This window comes from Silene latifolia, unplaced genomic scaffold, assembly GCF_048544455.1.
Source record: "Silene latifolia isolate original U9 population unplaced genomic scaffold, ASM4854445v1 scaffold_528, whole genome shotgun sequence".
Lineage (NCBI taxonomy): Eukaryota > Viridiplantae > Streptophyta > Magnoliopsida > Caryophyllales > Caryophyllaceae > Silene > Silene latifolia.
This window is the reverse complement of record NW_027413439.1, coordinates 37288-45129: the sequence shown is the minus strand read 5'-3', so window position 1 is coordinate 45129 and position 7842 is coordinate 37288. Positions and strand designations below refer to the sequence as shown.

At 38.9% G+C, this 7842-nt stretch overlaps 1 pseudogene; it reads left to right on the top strand.

Moving 5' to 3' along the window:
• The first annotated feature begins 4300 nt into the window (after window positions 1-4300).
• Window positions 4301-6794, top strand: LOC141639680 (acireductone dioxygenase 1-like; annotated as a pseudogene).
• The last annotated feature ends 1048 nt before the right edge of the window (window positions 6795-7842 follow it).

Here is a 7842-nt window from a genome sequence, read left to right as displayed (position 1 = left end):
GAGATTTGAAACGCCTAACTTGGATAAGAGCTCATCAAGGAAGTACGTCCTAGTGCCTTTGTGAAAATATCAGCGAGTTGAGCTTTTGTATGAACGTATTTGGTAGTAATGACCCCTTTTTGTATCTCATCCCTTATAAAATGACAATCAACTTCAAATGCTGCTTCGTATGCTCATGAAAGACTCAAGTTACGGCAATGCAAACATTGATCGTCACAATGTAGTTCAATGGATGGTCGTGATATACCGAGAGAAGCAAGTGCACTTTGAGCCATTTTTAGTTCCCACGCTAGATGTGCTATGGCTCGACATACTCTCGCCACCGAGACTTATACCGTTGTTTTTTTTTGGTTTTCCATGATATAGGTGAGGAACCAAGAAACACAAATGCGCCGTAATGGAGCGTGCCTACTTGTGGGACAACTGGCATAGCTCGGCGTCACAGTAGGCGTGGAGACGGAGATCACAGTTGGACTGAAGTAGGATGCCTTGGCCCGGGGAATTCTTTAGATATTTAACGACTTGAAGAGCTGCATTCCAATGATCTGTGGTTGGAGCGTGCATGAATTGAGCTAATATATGGACGGAGGAGAGGTTCCGGTCGAGTAACAGACAAGTATACCAGGTACCCACTGCAACGACGGTAGGCTGTGGGTCGCGTAGAGATCAGCGGTGGATAAAGCCAGGCGATGGTTTGCTCCTACGGGCATAGGTGCAGGCTTGGACCTGGCAAGCCGGGCTTCAAGGATGTCAAGGGCATATTTTCTTTGAGACACGAATATTCCTGTTTTGTTGCGGAGCACTGAGGCCTAGGGAAATATTTGAGTACGCCTAAACCTTCATGTGGAAGCACTGAGCTCAGATAATCTTTTAAATTGTGTAATCATGCCTATTGCTGTCATTTATTGCATATGATCATCCGCATATACCGTAACGTGAACCTCGCTGTTGTAGTGATAATGGAGAAGAGGAGTGATCATATGGGCATTAATGAAACCATAGGTAAGAAGAGCGGAAGCAAGTTTAGTACACAACAAATGGCGGAGCCTGTCCGCACTTACAGAGATTTGCGAGGCTGCACCCGCCATCGTTTGAAGAATGGAATCTAGGAGGTGGTTTCATGCATACCTCATTTAGGTCGTGGAGAAAGGCATTGTAAACATCCATTTGATGTAAACTCCAATTCTCGGGCGCTTAAAGCAAGTAAGGTGCGAACTGGACGTAGCTTAACGGTGAGCAAATGTTTCATTGTAGTCCACCTTCGACTTGGCGATTTCCTATGACAACAAGTCGCGGCTTTATATCGCTCAACGACATCCGCATTATACTTATTTCATACCCATTCGAACCGATCGCTTTCTGATGGGAGGTAATGGCTTTAGAGTCCATGTATTATTTTTTTCGAAAAGCCTCAGATTTCAAGACGCATAGCTGCTCATCTCGGGACCTTTCGCATTGCTTCTTTAAAAACAACTAGCTCTTTTGATTGCTAGTCACGGCCGATAGAAAAATTTTATGAGTAGGAGAAAACTTAGTACAATTAATGTAATGAGAAATAGGAAATTTGGTAATCAAGACGATGATGGAGCATTGAGAAAGTGAGACGAGGCTAGTAGATCGGTTGAACGAAGTCTTTAAGATTAGAGTTCTGAATTTTAAACGGTCCACACCCATCTCAAGAGGAGCCTCTTTGTATGGTTTGTCTCGACTGAAGTGAGGTGCGGTTATCAGGTTCATCGTGGCTATCGGTGTACCATTGCCTTCCGATGTATTGTGTGGAGATTTGTTTGATTTGGTGAAGTGACGGGTGACGAGGTCGACTGCCTGGCCAGGCCTGACAGCGCTTGGAGGGTGACGTAGCGGGATTTGTTTGATGTAGGTTAAGGAGAACTAGTTGGTCAATAGGTGTTAAATTGTCACGTAAAAACGATGTTGGAGTCTCATCATTGTCATGGATATTAAGAGTTTTATATGGAAAAATCGTTTTCCAACAAAAACCACATCACGAGACTCGAAATAGGACCCGTTATCTAAAGTCATAAACGCGCCATCCTTTTTTTCCAAAGGGTATCCAACAAAATGCATTTTTAAACCCGAGAGGCAAATTTGTCTCGAGCGATTAAACTTTTTTATGTGAATGTTACTTTCTCATCCAAAAATACAGATATTTTCCATGCAAGAGGTTTATTAAAAAGCATTTCATACGGTGTTTTTCCTTGAAGGAGAGGTGTCGAGTGCGATTTATTAAATGAACGGCAAAGCTAAGACACATTCTCCCCAAAAAATATGATAAACTAGCTTGAAATAAGAGGGCACGGGCGACATTTAAAATGTGTCGATGTTTACGTTAAAACCCGACCATTTTGTTGAGGTGTGTCAACATTAGAAGTTTGGAAAATAACCCCATTTGTATTGAAAAATTGTATAAGAGATTTAAATTCGCTACCATTATCACTTAGCAAAATTTTTTATCTTTTTATGAAATTGACGTTCACCATGGCGAAAAATTTAATAAAGTTTGTTGGACGGCACTTTTATGACGTAGTAAATATACCCCATGGACCGAGAAAAATCAAGCCGACGATTGTTAAAAATATTGAGACCCACACGAGCCATTTTTAGTCTCGACCCATAAGTCACAATGTATCAAATCAAAATAGAGTCGACTTTATTCGAAAGCTTAAAGAAAAAATGTTCACGCCGTTTGTTTAAGCTCGAAGACAAAATATCACAAGTTTTAATCGCGGAAAACGAATTAGAACGCGAGTGTTTAGAAATAAAAGGTAAATAACTTGAGATATTTGAGGATGGATGCCTGACCGGTGCCATAATTCAACGGAATCACCGAACCGCGCACATGCTCTAGCGTTTAAGTCTCGAACTCCCGTCAAATAGTATAGCCCCTCACGTTGCTCACCCGCTCCAATCACCGTCTTGAAGAAGCGGTCTGTATAAGACAAAGTTTGTGGGAAAATTGAATAGAGGCGTATTATCTAACAGGAGGCTAGAAACGCGGATATTAAAATGACAATGTAGATTAGCGGCATATAAAACATTTTTGAGGACCAGCCGAGATGACAACCGTATGTCACCTGATTGCGTTGCGGTAGTAATGTCACCATTTGGTAATCCTCTCACAACGGTGGATTGTATGAACATTAAAAAAATGGGATAAACAACCTGACATATGATGGGAAGCTCCCGTGTCAATAATCCAAGAAGACAAAGGAATAGAAGCAATGTTACGGAAGACGATCGGATGATTCGGCTTTGTGTTGCTGCTTATAGACGGGTTAACTCAGCAAGCTCCGTCGGGTTAAGAGTATTAAGATCGACATTGTCCAGTTTAGATAGTGTGGATGAAGATGTAGCAGCATGAGTATTGGGTGCAACCTGACCAGTCGCCATATGTGCGCGTGATGGAGCGCCAGTAGATGTATGCTTATTGCGATCAGAATGAGTTCGGCCCACGCGAATCCGGGACAAAGTAGCATTGCCACAGATCAGTATCATTGGGACTGATAAAAATATCGGTCTCGGATAATGATTACCCCACCGATTCGGGAAATTTTCGAGTAACATGATAACAAAATTGAAGTGAATGCCCTGACTTTTTACACGCAATGCAATAACATTTTGATGTATGATTAGACAGTTCATTATATGAACCATGAGTCTTATTTTCACGTCCACCCCCTGATGTACAGGAATTATTATGGGTATGGGTCGCGAAAGCCAATTTATCGGGTTTGGTTTCGGTATTAATTTGAGACAGATTACGGACTCCTTCTTCCTGTACAAGACGATTATAAATAAGGTCTAAATTGGGAAGAGGATTAGTACCGAGAACTTGAGGGAGCATTATTATAGCGATCATCAAGGCCAATTAAGAAATTCCTAACCCGTTTCTTGTCTCTCTGAGCATCCATATTAGCGACCCAATCACACGGACAAGCAGAGCACGAGCAGGATCGAGACCATTCGTCATAATTTTTTCCGTTGAAAGCAACTTGTGTGATATTGCCTCGGGATTTTCAAATATGAACAAGATTATAAGAAGGAATGTTTTTCGATTCGAAAGACTTATCATCAGTGTTCGTCATGATGATTGAGAAACGAACAGAGAGAACGATATGAAGAATTTTTTTTTTTTTTTTTTTTTTTTAGAGAATGATAAAGCCTGATACTGATACCATAATAGGAGATTGAGATATGGAGAATATGAGTAATTGTATACAATTCAACTTGTGCCTTACAATACATGTTTACTAGCTATATATACTTGAGCATAATATCGACAATGACGGAAAGAATAATACAACAGTCACAATATCTACAAATATGGAAGGGGAAGATTATAGCCTTGATTGTGAGGATTTAGCCAACGGCTAGTCTTGAAGGGCAACGGCTAATGGGTGTGTCAATAGATCCCAGGCTTCCCCATCATACAAACCCCAAACAATTTGTGTCCTTGACACCTAGCTGGTCAGTTTATTCTCCGCTTTACAGTAAAAGTCCAATTGATATTCTATAGAATACCCACCCATTTAATTAAATGATGAATATCAAACATCATCAGATCGAACTTAGGTCAATCAGACAGTTAGAGCTTTGTACTATTTAAAATTAACTTTTGTGTTTGCCTTTTTCTGGTTCTTTTATGTCGATTTCATTGCAGAAATTGGTGTGCTATATTGGAAATTGAATGCCAAAGACTATGAAAACGACCCGGAGTTGAACAAGATTACAGAAGAGAGGGCTATAACTACACAGTAAGTTTCCCTCAAATTTTGATAATGGTTTAAAAAATAGCTCAACCATTTTTCGTTTATGGTTGGTTATCCTCAAGATCAGTGCTCTTTGTAGACACGTAGTGTCAGTGGTCGACTAATTAGGGTTAGAAAGAGCCATCTTGCTGTTTCATCACAGTTAGAGAATAGACTGAATGCAGATTGTGCCAAAGATATTTCTCAATTGACGCTGAATGAATGAATGAATACCCATGCCAAATCTTCTTACGATTGCGTGCCCATCTTTATAGTGTGGTTTGAACGTAAGACTTATTTCATGTTCACAAAATGATATGTAGTACCTTTCCCATTAATGAATTAGTCAGGAGAAAGGTTTTGACAAAATGATATGCAGCTTATCGTACATACTCGATCATTACAATATAAGTAGCTACCACTCCTAGCAGTGGCTTAGTATAAGGCATTTCTCTTTTGGTAATATTAAACATAGTTTTAGTGTGTCAACTTCAAAATTTGATTGCGCTTTTTCTGAACATAATTTCAGACAACATTACTCGGCGTAGCATAGCACTTGCCTAAAGGAATTTTTTATGACCACCAGTGTGCTTTTTTTTTAATCTGGTTACCAATGATATTGTTCAGGATGTGCTGGATTTGTGCCCAGAAAAGGTGGAAAATTATGAGCAGAAGCTGAAGAATTTTTACACAGAACACATACATGCAGACGAAGAGATACGTTACTGCTTAGATGGAAGTGGTTACTTTGATGTGCGAGACAATGCTGACCGTTGGGTCCGTGTTTGGGTGAAAGAAGGCGATCTGATTATACTCCCAGCTGGAATTTACCACCGTTTCACACTCGACACCACTAATTATGTCAAGGTAACTATAATTCATGGTAATCTCACATTCCATTATATGTGCAATTAAGCATGTATTGTGCATGAACAACCTTCGGCATCAAAATCTCAATTATATGGCCTTATGTGATTTTGGTGGTCAATCAAACTCAATTTTGACCGATGTTTTCTTATAGTATAAGACTAGCTGCAACTTTTCTAAATGCTACTGTATATATAAAAAGTGTTTTCTAAAATTGAATGTGACCAAGTTTACAGTGTGTATTTGAACATATACTCCTCCGCTCGATTATTTGTTTACCTTTGTTTTTGCAACAAAAAAGAGAGGGGAGGGGAACATTTGTAGTGCTTGTTAATAGATGATTAGCGGACAATAATGGATGCGAAAGATCAAATAACCCTAGAAACATTCCTAATATAGAAAGGTAAAAATGGAATGAGACACCCAAAATTGATGTAGGTAAACAAATGACTAGGACGGAGGGAGTATGTGAAGAAATTATTTTTCAAAGACATTGGTTGATCATCATATCGAATGGGACAATACTAATATTATGGATGTAAATATGGGATTCATTCTTGATTGCCAAATTGGACTGGTCTTCGTGGCCGTATCTGGCTGTTGTGTCTTTAACAGGGCTGATATTACCTCAGAATGCAATCGCGATAACTCTCAAAACATACGGTGGTTACGATGTGCAGCGGTCTGATTACATACTTTTTTTACTGCCAACTCGCTAAGGATGCAAATCAAAAAGACTAGCGATTTGATAACTGATTCAGATGTATTTATAACAAGAGTGTATTATTGTGTGACAGTTGATGCGACTGTTCAAGGAGAACCCAGTGTGACACCGTTGCAATCGGCCACAGGAAGAGCATCCGGCAAGGAAGGAGTATGTCAAGAGTTTGGTACAGTGGGGAATGGCTGTTGAGGCTCATTAGTCTTACACTCAATTTGCTCATCTGAAACTGTCTGGAAAATTACTCTTATGGTTACTCTGCAATAAAATATTGAAACATGGTCATAGACGTACTTTTAAATTACTAGCTATAAAGCTGGTTTTCATACTACCCTACTTGAAAATATAATCTGTATTAGAGGCTTCTATAGTTTTCTAAGTTGGTTTTAATGAGTATTTATTCTATATATAATACGGAAGTCATTATTTTGTTTGCATAATTTTGGTTTTGATTAAATAATCTAAATATGGACTATATTTGTAAGTACATACCTACATTCATATAACTCAATTGCATTATAACACGATAAGCTAATACAAATTTAGGTTAACATAACAACCCATATCTAATACGGAGTATGGTAATATCTTGTGTTTAGATTCTGACGTTTTAAAGAACGAACAATGCGGAACCTTGCGAGATTGTAATCTTACAGCTTGAGGCACTAGGAAGTTCTAATGAAGTTTCCACTGTTTCGGACAACCCTTCCTCAGCCCGCCAGAAGGAGGAGACATAAAGGGTGTGTACATGCTATAGCTTAATCAATTTTAATGTTCTATTTATATAATTCCAGCTTTGGACGACTTACCTCAATGTAAATGTTCTTCCAAAGACAATTTTTTTTTTTTGGCAGCTTCCAAAGACAATTAAAGGGTGGGTACATGCTATAGCTGAGGAAGAAGATCTTCCCAAAAACACGCAGCTACATAACGATTGGAGATCTTTGCTTTCATAATACAACTCATCATTGAATTCAACTTCAAGGTATTCCAAATTAGATACTACAATGGTGATACTGATTCTTATATCTCGAATCTTCAGTATCTTAAGAGTAGAACTGTGTAATGTTACTCTATCAAACGGGCCACAACAGTTATCGATAATAAGTTCCCTTAGGACAGGAGCAACACCTAGTAGGCTAGTAGGGAACTCAAAAGGCTCGCCATCAGATCACCACTAATGTTGTCTCCACTCAGTCGCAGTTTCTCCAATTTAGGTTGATGTAACATGGAACTGACTTTGAACCCATGCAAAAAATTAGAATCTATAGTGTCCACATTCAGTTGTAAAGTGATAAGATGCTTACTTATACACCATTTAGCAAAAACATTAGAGGTAAGTAACTCTTGACCTCTTTGATGCACATAAATAGGATTATACACATTCACTTTTATATGAGGATGGTATAATCAAAGTAAAAACAAATCAACCTTATGTATTTTTCTCATATTCAAAGCTTATATTTTTATCGTGAAATGAATGAAATC